This window comes from Orcinus orca, chromosome 19, assembly GCF_937001465.1.
Source record: "Orcinus orca chromosome 19, mOrcOrc1.1, whole genome shotgun sequence".
Classification (NCBI taxonomy): Eukaryota; Metazoa; Chordata; class Mammalia; order Artiodactyla; family Delphinidae; genus Orcinus; species Orcinus orca.
Genome location: NC_064577.1, coordinates 30,467,124 through 30,480,862, shown reverse-complemented (window position 1 = coordinate 30,480,862; position 13,739 = coordinate 30,467,124). Strand labels below are relative to the sequence as shown.

The window sequence follows — 13,739 nt, the reverse complement described above, 5'->3', positions numbered from 1 at the left end:
CAACAGTGAGAGGCCCGCGTACTGCAAAAAAAAAAAAAAAAGGCTAAATAGGCATATGTGTAAACTAATTAACCACATTTAATAACTGTGCTAAAAGAGTACTTAAATTATAGTTAACATAAACTGATTTTAAGAAAAAGAATTTTGACAACATCCTTTAAAAATTCGATCTGATTTCCAGAGTCCCCCTAGAGGAGTATAGAAAAATACATTTAATATATGCTAACCAGACATTGTGGATTGGCCAGAATGATCCTATTAGTTATAACACTCATTTTTCCAATGGCTAGTATCTAATGATAGTCACCTGATCTGTGAAAGGCAAACCAGGAATTATACCTAAAGTTCAAATGTCCTTAAGAAATGTCACATATTACTTCTTTACAATTTGGTTGGTGGAACTTACTGGCAATGCCCAGAGACCTGAAAAGAGAACTGCCCATTCCTACAGGTACCCACAGAAAACACGGTGCAAAGCATTCCACCGAGGACTGTTAAGATGGACTTATCGCATAACTCTACTCACACCTGCAGGTGCATCCCGTGCTCCCATGATGGGCTGACTAGTTGAAAATATGGTGGGTCACTATCCTAAAAAGACTGAAAAAAAAAAGAAAAAAAAAAGGCAGAGGAAAAGTAGTCATTATCAATCTCTTCCCTTCCCCCTATGATCATCTGTGGAAGCAACATCTCTGAAGAAACAAATGACTCAAAATTGAAATTTTTTAACCTTAGTATCCACAAAATACTGTCGATATTACAAAGACAAAAACATTATTATCCCTGCTATCAAGGAACTCAAAACCTAATAGAGAAATGATGATGATAATTAAGGCTTTTTTGCAAAGCACTAATCTGTAAGTGGCTATGCTGGGGTTTAGAGTCCAAAATGAACAGGGAGAATAAATAGTGCTCATCAATTAAATGCAAAACCATAATACATACAAAGGTACAACAGTGGCTAAAGTTCTTATTCATCACCTGAATGTGGCAAATAAATAATATTTTTGTCTGTTTTAAAGCTTCCCCACCCCGTCCTAGAGGAGTAAAAAAAGAAAAAAGTCTATTTTGTTGCTTTAATTTTTTTCTTTGTTAATAAAGAACATATTATCACTTCTAATAAATTCACCTAACTTAAAAAGTTCTAGTAACTTCAACACAGCCACCATGAACACTGGTATACTACTTACATTATAATCTGATCTCATATTTTCTGGAAATACTTAAGATTTGTTTTCTCCCTTTCTTTTGTCAATATTCCATATCCATAAAGTTTACAATATTATCTGGGACTGTTATATAAAGTCTGAGTTAAGATTTTTTTTTTTTACAGGGATGGTACTAAGAAAATTCAATTTCGTTGCGAGTACTCACCATAATTAACAGCAGAACCCTATTATTACATGGCTCATTACATACTGGGATTTATGCTTGTGAGTCAAATCCCCACCCCAGAACCTCAAACAATAAACTCTCCTAAAACTGCTATATTATGTGCCATCTTTCCCCGATCAGCGTTTTAAAAGGACTCATTTATGTATTTAATCAAACAGTTTAACATTAGCTTCTTTATTTACTTAATTTAAAGCCTCTCTGGAACATCCCAGAAAGAGCAGCGAGCACAGTGTGTCTGACCTCTTAGAATTCTTTCTTTCCAACAGCCCACACCAATCATTTGGTATTATTTTGTCCTGCTGATTTTTCCTAACACCGTTTCAGTGTGCCCCTACCATTATGCTTGTCCAAGCTCGCATCGCCTGACAGACAACCACAACAGCCATGGTTCTCATGCTTCCAATCTCCCCTCCAACCATCCACTGTGTATCAGCTCCATGCAAGTTTCTAATCTACCACTTGGTTCAATATCATGCCCATCAACAACCATCAAAAGTTCCTAACCAGCCAAAGAATGGAGATTCTACCCATATAACCCCTTCTAAACCTCACTGCCAACATGAAAACTCCACGTACAGCTAGGTCTCGGTGTTCACTTATTCAATAAAAATACTGAGTTCCAGCTGCTATGGTTAGGTACTTGCCAAAATGTTCCCCAAACATGGCTTGCCCATTCGTCTCCTTGTAGAATATTCCTTCCATCCAGCCAAATGCTATCTATCAATCTTCCAGGGCCCATTTCAAGTGAAGTTCTGCCTGACCACTGTGACCCATGGGTCCCCTCCCTCTTTCGAATGACTGGGCACTCTCTTTTCACATTCCCAAGTCTGTTCCACTGAACTACACTACAAGGTAGTACCAAAGGGAAAACAGTGTTTGGTGGTCACATAAATCTGGGAAAGGCTGACTGGGCTAACGAAGGTAAACGTTTCTTCTGCTGCTGGACTTCTCTAAGCATCCCATGTGCTAACATGCAGCTTCAAGAGGGGAGATGCGGAACACGGCTGTATAATTACATACCAACGTGGATTGCTGTGAACTTAAGGAAGCTTCACGACATTTAATTGGCATCTCAGTTTTTTGCTTTGTTTGTTTTTACTTGTTTGGTGCCTGTCTCCCTCACTAAGGACACCTCATGGAGGGCAGGGAGAGGTCCATCTTCACTGTGGCCGCTGAACACAGAAGGTATTAAATTTCTGTAGTAAAGGAAGGAACGACATGACCAGGCTTGGGCTTTAGAAAGTGGCTCCGACTCTGGCATCAGAGGACCTAGACATGTTATTAAGGCTCTAACTTCGGGCAAACTATTCAACTTGCATCAGCCTCAGCTTCCCAATCTAGAAAATGAACACAATGTACTACCTACCTTACAAGCTGCTGCTGAGGAATGGAAAACATACATAAAGTGCATCAGTGGGACACAGACCAGAGGAAAAGAGACTATAATCCAAGCTATTAATCCATGTGTGAGGGCTCTGAAGTAGACTGAGTGTAAATTCCGGCTTCACTTCCTACAAGCTGTAGGATCTTTTATTTCCTTCCCTGTCCTCCCTTTCCCCTTTCGTAAAATAGAATTAAAGCACCCATTTTCTGGGAGTGTTGTGAGGATTAAGGAAGATAAACACTCACATCCTTGGCACACTATCACACACAGTAGATGCTCAAATGTTAGCTGTACCTATTTGAAGATTATTTTTAAACTGAGATCTGGCGACCTGAGAGGATGCTTCCTAACCCCCCAACATGCACACACAATTCTCCACTGTCCTCAGTGACTCAAATGTACTTGCTTCCACACAGCCAACATCTGCTGCCCTCACCTACCCCCAAAGCCTCATTTAAGACATCAGCCTCCTGAAGAATAAAGCCCATTGCTGTAAATTCCCTTCCTACACTTTCCCCTCCCCCTGTGCATTTCACATAGAGTGTGAGAAAACATGCAATCAAAGGAGTAATTCTACCCCACCCCCCCAATTCCTGACGTTAAGGTCTTTTCACAGTCCCAGTGGTTGGGAAGGTGATAAGTTTTGCCTCTGCTGCCATTTCCCAGCTTCAGACCTTAACTTTAATTCCTGGTTGCTATCTTAAATTATTCATTTATTAAAAGAAAAATTAAAAACAAATTATCTTTGGTAAGAAAAAATAAACAATGCCTTTGCCAGACTCAACCCAAGCAACTGATTTTAGTTGTGAGAAATCTTATCCTTAATAAGCTAGACTATACACATAAAATGAATCTGGCAAAACACATACGCCCAATAACCACCTCGGCACTAACCACGTTTGGCACTAGCCAGCCTGTGTGTTAGTAAAAGACTCAGTCACAGACAGGGGTTATCCCGCTGCTGAGAATAATTTGACTTGATATTGTGATATTGTAGGTTTGCACTTCAGGCCTTCAGAAGAAGGGCATTACGAAATAGAACAGTGTAATGATTTCTAAAACATTCTAAAGAAGGAAAACAGAGTAGGACTTTAGATTGAAGAAAAAAAGCTGTTCAGGTGTTTGTATTCTAGAGGATCATAGGGGATCACCTGGATTTATACAAGTAGATGGGTGTTCACAGAAAATGCTGTAACCTTATAACAAAGATGAGCTGACATGTCTGCACACTCTTCCATTTTCATATTTCTGTACAAAAATTTTTTTTAAATTTTGTGTCAAAAAACATTTATGAAAAAAAAGGTTTATGAGGAAGTAGAGTGGGATCTAAGCCACATGGTACCTATCTAGCCCATAGGCTGTCTTCTCTGGAGGACAGACTCCACAGGACTCTCTCCTTTGGGCCCTGTACACAAGGCCCAGTGGCCAGGTGATGTGTCTTCAGGCAGGTCATTACCCAACAGGATAGAAGTATTGCAACAAAGAGGCAAACAAGGAGAGGGAGACCCTGAGACAGACAACCTGCTGCTCCTCATTTCCCACAGCAAATGTTGAAATCCATTGGCCTAGAAGAGACATATTTCAGAAGCTGTATTCTTGCCTACCCTTAACCATTACTACATCTTAGAAAACCAAAGTCCCAATGCGGAGCTGGAACTCAGAGAGCTACACAGAATATTAAGAGTTCAAAATAGCAGTGAACGCTGCTTTCCCAAGCCCATTCCTTCTGTTGTGGTTTGCAGCCATGGAGGGCTCAGGAGGGTGCGAACAACTATCTGTGCTACAGCAGGGATGTTTTATGGCTGGATGCCCAGATTGTCTAGCTCTGCACACAGCTCTATAGTCTTTGAGGGCTACAGAGGAAGAATGCATTCTTAACAAACAGCTCTCCATCCCTGCAATAGCTTCTTCATTCTCTGAAAGCATGTGTGGCCAAGAAAAGAATTCATTTTTAGTAAAACTCCAAAAATAGCACAAAGGGTATGAATTTTCACCATATTTTTAACACGCAAATCCTTGTCACATTCCAGTTGGAGAACTGAAAAATAACTATTTTACTTTTCATTAAATAAGTTACAGTTCAAATACATAATTTGCACAAGAGAAGTTACAGGATTATTTTAATCAAGTTATTCAAACAAGTTCACTGGGCAAGGAGTACACATTTTTTGGTTTCAATGTCAAACATACATTCTCTACGTAAGCTTTTATAGTTATTTCTGACAACAAGGAATCTTTATATTTTTAAGTAATTATATTCCTGAAGAGTTGTGTATAAGCTGAATGTTTATGATTGAAAACATCTTAAAGCTTATGTATATTATTTTGCAAAGTAAAGAACGTTCTCCTCATGAATGCACAATTATTTAAAAGCTAATTTGATCTACTCAATACTCTGTAATGACCTATATGGGAAAAGAATCTAAGAGTGGAGATACATATATAGATATATAGATAGATAAATAGATAGATAGATATACACACACACATACACACACATATATATACCTATATATAACTGATTCACTTTGCTGTGCAGCAGAAACTAACACAACATTGTACATCAAGTATACTCCAATAAAAATTTTAAAAATAATAAAAGCTAATTTGTAAAAATGTAGATAGTCATGAACAGACTGGCTTAAAGAAAGAAAATCTGTAAAATGTCCTAAAAAAAAAAAAAAGGCCACTTCATACTCTGCTCCCTCTACTTACATCTATGGCATCTTCAAACAAAATTATTAAGCTGTTAACTGTCTTAATTAAGCAAATAAAATCCAGTCACCTTTACCGTGAAGCCAGTTATCATACAAAATAGACCACGACACTAATACTCTTTGAAAAGATTTCCTTACAGCTCACCTAATAAATAAATAAATAAATAAATAAATTTAAAAAAACATCAGAAGAGCCTCTGAAATTAAGCTGGAATAAAAGGTAAAAACCCACCTGATTGTCTCAAAATCAGGAGTAAGAAGTCAAAACAGTTTTAATCACAGAAAAAGAAAAGCAAAACAAACAGACAAAAACAGAGTTACCTGGTTCCTGCCCACTTACAGCTCTGCCTCCTCAGGGCTCCACCTCCTGCTCCCTCAGCCTACCCAGGTTCCAAGGCTTTCTATAAATCTGTCCCTTGTCATATTCCCTTGCTACCTCTCCATTTCTCATGCTTTCCACACAGGCTTCAGTTGCTCTGGCTGAGTAATCTTTGCTTGCTCCATCCCCAAATCTTAACTAACTCATATGCTATTCAGATATGTGGAATAGCCTCAGACTTCACATCCAATCCATTTTCTTTCTTACAAAATCTTCTCAGATATCACCTTCACACAATAAACCCTGACTGAGAGGTCCATATCATGGAAAACATAAGTATGCAATCTCATGGATCTAATTCCTACTGGGGAAGGCCAAAAATACCCCCCATAAAATAGTCTTTAAGATGGCTCTCAGCCTTAAAATGTTAAGTTGTTAAAGTTATATGATGTCAAAGACATTCTATATGCTCAAATCAAATAACAGAGAAACAGACTTTCACTAGTACTCTCTCTTTTTTTAAGTTTAAAATTAGCATCACTTTCTTGAGTCAAGCAATAGTAAGTTTACATTCAGGACCTTATCACCCCCACTTGGAATTTGGGAAGTAATGCAAACAACCCATTCTCAGCCAGTACTGTAGGAATTTTATCTTCCGTTTCTTTCCAACTGAAAGGTCTCTTCAGTAAGGAAAAAGGCTGCCGCCTTTCCAGCCCTGACCTCCTCCTCCTCCAGCTTGGTTTTGGAAGTGAGCCAGATGACAGCATTTGCAAAAGCACAAATTTATCTCCGCAAAGCCGGCTGTTTAACAAAAAGGTGGTGGTGGTGAGAAATACTGTAATTTAAAGTTTCCTATATTCCCTCCATGGTTTAGTTATAGTTAATCATTGAGAGTCAAATGAAACAATTTGCTCACCTTCCCTCAGAATCAGCACTCTAAGGCAACTACTTGTTCCAAAATTCCTGAGCCAACTAAGTATAAACATAAACCTGTTACAAAACAATCTTTGTCAAAGTGTTAAAACATATGCCACTTGAAAAAGAACAACAATAAACACTGTGAGGAGGAAAACCTAAAATCAACTTTGACGTGTACCCCAGGTTACTACTAAAATATTTAAATGCCAGAATCCAAAACGAAGTAGTTAGGATTAAGTCTCATGACAGCCTCAGTGTCAACTTTATTTAATTTCATACCTTAATAGTAAATCAGAGGTACCAAACAGTAAGGTCTCTGATTTGGACAAGAATATGAAAGACTCAGAACAAAGTAACAACTATTCAGACGTTTATCATCTGTGAACACCAATAATAAAATTAATTCGGATAATACAACTGGGTTAGTCATTTTGAAAACCTCATTTTGCATCATTTCCCCCAACAAAGCATCCTAGGAGTGCCACACAGAAAGGTGTTCAAAGACCTTCACCACCTTCCATGGTTCTGGAATAATGTAAATTTTTTCAAGGTGCCCTCTGCCAACCAAGTTCATCTGGCCTGGGGCTAAGTTTTATCCTTTATTCATTCATGTAGTATTGAAGGAAGTCTGGAATCTATGCGTAGAATTGTCGCACCCCCTACACATTTCAAACTGGCTACCACTGTCTTCGAAGATCACTCAAGCCACATTTCCAGTGCCTCAACTCATCCCCATAGTTACTCAATTCTAAATGTAGGAAATAACTTGCGTAAAATAAGCCTCCTGCGGGGTCAAATTACGTTCAGAGACGTAGCAGCCTCTACACAGTGATCATCAAACTGACCACCTACACCGCAGCACATCCACGTGAACACCGGATACAGGAGAAAACCCGAACCTCAGCAACACAATGGATTAAACCAGCCAGACGCCTCCAACTTGCAACTCCTTAAAGACGCTTAAGTTGGACATCTACAGAGCACCATTTTGAGTTCAGAATCTGCAGTTCATGCCTAGACATAACCGAGCAGACCACTCAAATGGAGGTTCAATCTGACAGAGGCAAAGGTTCGAGACAGTCGCACTCATTTTGCACAGAATCCCTGAGGCTGTCGAGCGTCTTACACCGCAAGAGGTGCAGCCAGGATCTGCGGCTCCTCCTCCCCCGCCCCGCGACGTGGAGGCAGCAATCCTGCATCTTCCATGAGATTCCCAAAGCTGCGTGTAACCTGCAAGCGAAAGGTTCTCCACCGAGTTAACGCGCAGGGAACCCCTGTATCTGTATCTGCACATTTAACAGGCACGAATCTATTAATTAACCTCATCCACCAGGCAAAGGTGCAGACGAGGCGTCGCTCGAGCGGGGGTGGCCCCAAGGCGCTCGGGTTCCGCGCTCCGAGAGCGGGGCAACTGCGGGTCGGCTCCCGTCCCCCGTGCGCATCGCCCTGCAGCCTGCAGCGCGGCGAGCAGCCCACCTGATTCCAGACCCGTGGGAGGCCGAGGGGCTCCTCCACGCTCGCCTAGGCACGCCCGCGCCTGCTCTCCCCCAAACAACGGCGCGGGAGGCCCCACACCGAAAACGCTTGGGTTCATGCATGCCATCAGAAATGCAAAACCCGCGGGTGACTGCTCAGGGGAGCCAATTCCACCAACCGCATCGTTTCCAGACACCACACACGCAACCGCCGTGTGGCCGCGCCGACCGTGCCGATCGCGCAGGGCACCGCGAGCCTCTCTCCCCGCGCGCGCCCGCACCCGGCCCCGCGCAGCCGGCAGCTCCTCCTGCCGCCCTGCGCCGCTCACCCTTCCCGCCGGGACCCGCGACCCCTCGCGCTCCGGGTCCGGCCGAACAAAGGCGACGCCAACGGCTCCGCCGACTGCGGCGGCTCGGAGGCCCAGACCGCGCTCACCTGGGATCCGTCCCCGGCGGCGGCGGCGGCTCCTCGGCGGGGCTCCGGCGGCGCGGGCCTGGCGGCGGCGGCGGCAAAAACGACTCGAGCAGCCGCCCCGGGGCCTGCGGGGCGCTCGGGCGGCGGGGGCCCGCTCAGCGCCGGCGCCGCGGGCTCAGGTCCCGGCGCGAGCGGCGGCGCGGGCGGGTGGGCGGCGACGCGTCCCAGCGGGTCCAGGTCCGGCCCCGGCGACGCCGCGACGCGCCCTCCTCCTCGCACCAGCAGGCGGGACAGCAGCTCCGGCGCGGCCCGGGATCCGAGGCGGCGGCGGCTGCGCTCGGCGCTCTGCTTTCGGCCGGCTCCGCTCCCTCCGCCTCCGGCTCGGGCGGGCCCGCGGCGGCGGCGGCAGGAGCGCGGCAGGCGCAGGGACGGCCCTGTCAGGGGCGGTGGGGGCGGCCGGGGCGGCGCTCAGGGCTGCGGGGCGGCAGGGCCGACGGCGGCGGCTGCGGCTCCCGGGGCCGTCGCGCTGAGGTGCGGAGCTGCCACCGCGGCCATCTTGTTGCTCTAACTGACAAGAACCCCCCCTCCCCCCGCTCCAGCCAGACGGGGCGCTCGCGCCCCCTTCCCCGCCCCGCCTTGGCCTCCAACAGGAAGTCGTCCTGGCCCCTGGCACGTGACTCCACCGTATCTGCATACCGGAGAGCCAACTGGCCAATCGGCACTCTAAACCCGAGCTCCGCCCCCGCGCGCCCCTCCCCGGCCCATTGGCTACTTCCAGCTAAGCCACGCCCCCACCCCTCCCTTAATACCCGCCAGCACTGTAGTTCCCCAGACCGCGCGGGGAGCGCGCCAGGGTACTGGCGGGTACGCGCGAGTCCCGAGGGATCGCGCTCTGCTTGGGGTGCGTGGAAACTCGCGCGGCGTCATTCCTTTTCTTAGGTTGCTGCGAGTCTGCATTAGCGCGGCTCAACCGCGGGGCGAGGACCCGGCTCTGTGCGCCCGCTCGGTTTCCCCAGCCGGCCGGCCCCCTGCGGCTCCCGAGCCAGGGTTTTGCGCTGTATTTTCACCCGTTGGCGCTGGCCTTCTATGCGGCGGAACCCGGAGACGGCCCGGGCGCGCGTCCCGCCCGTGCCGTGCACACGCCCTGCACCTCCCCACCGTGCACACACACGTACACGCGCCGGCCGGGGCCAGGGAGCATCCTGCTCGCCGCCCGCCTCCCAGCCTGCCCCTGCGCGCCCTCTGCGAACCAAACAAGCCTCGCTGCGAAACAGCCCCCGGGAGGCATCCCTGTCCCCGGAGCGCGAGCATCCCGCCCCCACCGCGCAAACAGCTGTTGGGCCGAACCCGGGCGCTCCGGCTCCCACCGTCCACGGTTCCTTCCCGGTGCTCTGCACCCGGTAGTGGTCCTCCATCCCGCCGCTCCTCTTCCATGTACACTAGTCATTAATCGTGGATAAGGTCAGGAGCGATGTGCAATTTAAAAGTCCCTTTTTAACTTTCGGTTCAAGTCACGAGAAGATATTGAAACCAAGATTTCTCTCCATTTTCGTGAAGCGTGGTGGAAGCAGGCCAGCTTTCCCCTTTGTGCGGTGGAGGCTCAGCGGTGCTACTTGAAAGTTGCTCGTGTTGGAGACCATTCCCTATCTACGTGTCCCCGTCTTGAAGAGCAGATGACACGTTACTTTCGCAGTGCAATTTTGTTACCGCGAGTGTCTTGCTTTGAAACGTCTGTGGATGAAAGAGACACAACAAATTCCCCTTTCTCGATTCCCTTCGGGGTCCCATGAGCTCGGCGCCCTCCTTTCTTCTTACTGCCATATTTTAAGCTCTCCGGTAGTCAGAGTCACAAACCACGCTCTAAAATCATCTTCAAATGTCTGTCTGTGCTGGGTATTTCGCCTCCCGAAAACCCTCATCACTTAGAAAGCTTTGAAGTCAGCCGGAGCTGACATAGAGGCTTCTGCCTTTTCCACTCAGCGTTTTACTTACATTAATTTGGTTCTTGACTTCGGAGAAACCTGCATCCTTTGTATTTCTCAAAGATAAAGGTATCATCACATGCTCCAGGAGGGAGCTCAAAATAATAACATCTTCAAAATATTCAGCGTCCACTAAGTAGACTGCTAAATCAATGAGAAATCCAGATGCCTGGGTGGACCCATCATTGCAATAAGCAGAACTTCGCTTTTTGGAAAACTGAACCAAAATTACACGATTTAATATTGGTCCTTGATGTTGAATTTGTGACTGTAACCTCTCAACTTTTCTCCATCTTGTTCTTTTTACTGTCCCCCTCCCTCAGCTTAAACCAGGCAAAACAATTGTCCTCTCCTATTATCTTACACTGTAAACACCTGGAGAAAAGGCAGCACTTATATTGACCATAGTATCTGAACCAAAAATTAGACTCATGGTTTGGCATGTGGGCCTGTAGCAACGGAAAGAATACTTGAAATTAGGGCTGATCCAGAAACATTGAGGTATGTGATGGCCATGAGTGTGGAGACTGCAGTGTCACTTATCAGTGGCTATTTGGGCTGAATAAAGCATGAGCAGCCCCCAGGCAAAGTTGTAAAATGGGTCAGTGCATATTTGGGGTCTGTTATCCCTTTATCAGCCCTGCCACTACCACCTCATAACTAAGGTATGGGTTATAATCTATAAAAATGGGCAAACCCCACAGAATTACATGTAAGAGGATTAAATATTAAGTGTAGCTCTTAAGTTAAAAGGTCAAGGGGGCTTCCCTGGTGGCACAGTGGTTGAGAGTCCGCCTGCCGATGCAGGGGACATGGGTTCGTGCCCCGGTCTGGGAAGATCCCACATGCCGCGGAGCGGCTGGGCCCGTGAGCCATGGCTGCTGAGCCTGCGTGTCCGGAGCCTGTGCTCCACAATGGGAGAGGCCACAACAGTGAGGGGCCCACGTACCGCAAAAAAAAAAAAAAAAAAAAAAAGGTCAAGGGACTTCCCTGGTGGTCCAGTGGCTAAGGCTCTGCACTCCCAATGCAGGGAGACTAGGTTCAATCCCTGGTCAGGGAACTAGATCCCACATGCTGCAGATAAGAGTTCGCATGCTGCAACAAAGACCCGGTGCAGACAAATATGTTTTATAAATTTCTAAAAAAAAAAAAAAATGTCAAGTAGTTAAGGACAGATGGAGAAGACCTGGCTGGACACATCTGGGAGAATGTAGGAGGCAAGCCTGGGATAAGTGTGTGGAAGGTTTGGAGGTGAATTTTGGTTTCATTCAAGGAAGAATCATGAGAGTTATCCATAGAAACTCTAGCTTGAAATGTAACAAGATGCCACATCTCTTTTAAGCAGAAAGACAGGCTGATCACATCCTCATCTCCATAGATATTGCAGAATAAATGACTGCATTGGGCACAAAGGTTGAATTAGCTCAGTGGTTCCCAAAGTGTGCTTTTTGGACCAGCAGCAGTATCAGCATCACCTGGGAGCTCGTTAGAAATGCAACTTCTTGGACCCCACTGCCAGATCTGCTGAATCAGAAACTCGGGGGTGGGGGTAGATGTCTGCAGCTTAATAAGCCCTCCAGGTGATTCTTTTTTTTTTTTTTAGCCTTTTTTGAATTTGTTACAATATTGTTTCTGTTTTGGATTTTTGGCCACAAAGCATGTGGGATCTTAGCTCTCTAACCAGGGATTGAACCCGCACCCCCTGCACTGGAAGGCAAAGTCTTAACCACTGGATCGCCAGGAAAGTCCCCCTCCAGGTGATTCTGATGCACGCTAAAATTGGAGAGTAAAAAATAATAAAGGGCACGTTTCCTTAGGGTCCTATTTGTGTGCGTTACTTGCCTGCCCTCCACTCCCAGCTACTTCCAACCACACAGGGCTGCTTTGCTTCCTCCTGAAGCCCCTGCTTACATCCTCCTACCTATGTTGACTTTGCAAGTAGAATTTGCATCCTAACAGTGGACTCTAAAAGGAAAAAGCTTCAAGACTCAACAAATGATTGCTTTTCAATGAAAATGTAATGGAGAAGGGCTGCTAATCACCAAGCAGATAGCTACCGACTTGGCCTTAAAAAAAAATGTGATGAATGGTGGTCCAGTGGTTAAGACTCTGTGCTTCCAATGCAGGGGGAGCAGATTCAATCCCTGGTAAGGGAACTAAGATGCCACGCGGTGTGGCCAGAAAAAGAAAAAAATATGATGAACTTAAAAGGCCTCTCAGGCAGGCAGCGAGGCATGGGGTGTTGATTCTCGAATTCTGTTCATAAGAATCACCACGGTAGCTTGTTTGAAATACAGATTCATGTGGGTCTAAGGTGAGGCCCGTGAAGCTGCATATTTAACCCGCCCCCAAGTGGTTCTGGTGCAGTCGTCCTCCCACTGCACTGAGGAAAATACTGGAGTAGAGGCCAGAATCTTAAGATATGAGCAAGGCTGAATCTCAGCACCACTGCTCACTGGCTGTTTGACCTTAGGCAGTTTTCTGGGCCTGACCCTTCTCCTTTGTACTAGTTAGAGATTCTCACTGAACAATTATTGAACCTGTGTTATGTGCCAGGCAATGGACTAGGTGCTGGGGATTTAAAGTTGAAAGGCACGGTTGGCTTAGGATTACAATACATCCATGGTGCTGAAGGGGGCAGGAGGGGAGACCCAGGTCACTCTGGAGTGCTCAGAAAGACCTCCCAGAAGGCCCTCTGATCTCAGTCTTGAAGGATGCAAGGGGAGCCATGGTTAGAATGCTGCAATGACCAGGAGCTGATGGAAGGGTATTGAAGACAGAGGGAACAGCCAGTGGAACAGAAATAGAAGAGAGCAGCATAGCACTTTCAGGGGGCTGCAGAGTGTCAGTAGGGTTGGAACACCGAATGTGTAAGGAGAAGTGGGAGTGGTGAGCAGGGGCCAGGTTATAAGGAGCATATCATGTCACATGAAGGACGTTTGGACTTTATATCCTGAAGGCCATGGAGGGCCCTTAAATGATTCTAAACCTTATACTTGGCTGTCCTAGAGATCTCTCTGGGAACATCGTGGATGACAGGGAGAAGAAGGCTAAGACAAGGAAGGTAAGGCAGGGGGTGATGGCACAGGGTAGGACGCCCACAAAGTCATGCAGCCAGGAAATGAGAAACTGTG

At 46.3% G+C, this 13,739-nt stretch overlaps 1 protein-coding gene across 8 annotated transcripts in view; it reads right to left on the bottom strand.

The window, feature by feature from the left end:
- Nucleotides 1–8,774, bottom strand: part of TNRC6C (trinucleotide repeat containing adaptor 6C) — a 129,786-nt gene extending 121,012 nt beyond the window's left edge. For all 8 annotated transcript variants that reach the window (XM_033438596.2, XM_033438600.2, XM_033438604.2 and 5 more), the window contains exon 1: nt 8,645–8,774. The gene's annotated coding sequence lies outside the window, so the exon portion shown is untranslated. The remainder of the gene's footprint in view (nt 1–8,644) is intronic.
- Nucleotides 8,775–13,739: the final 4,965 nt, after the last annotated feature.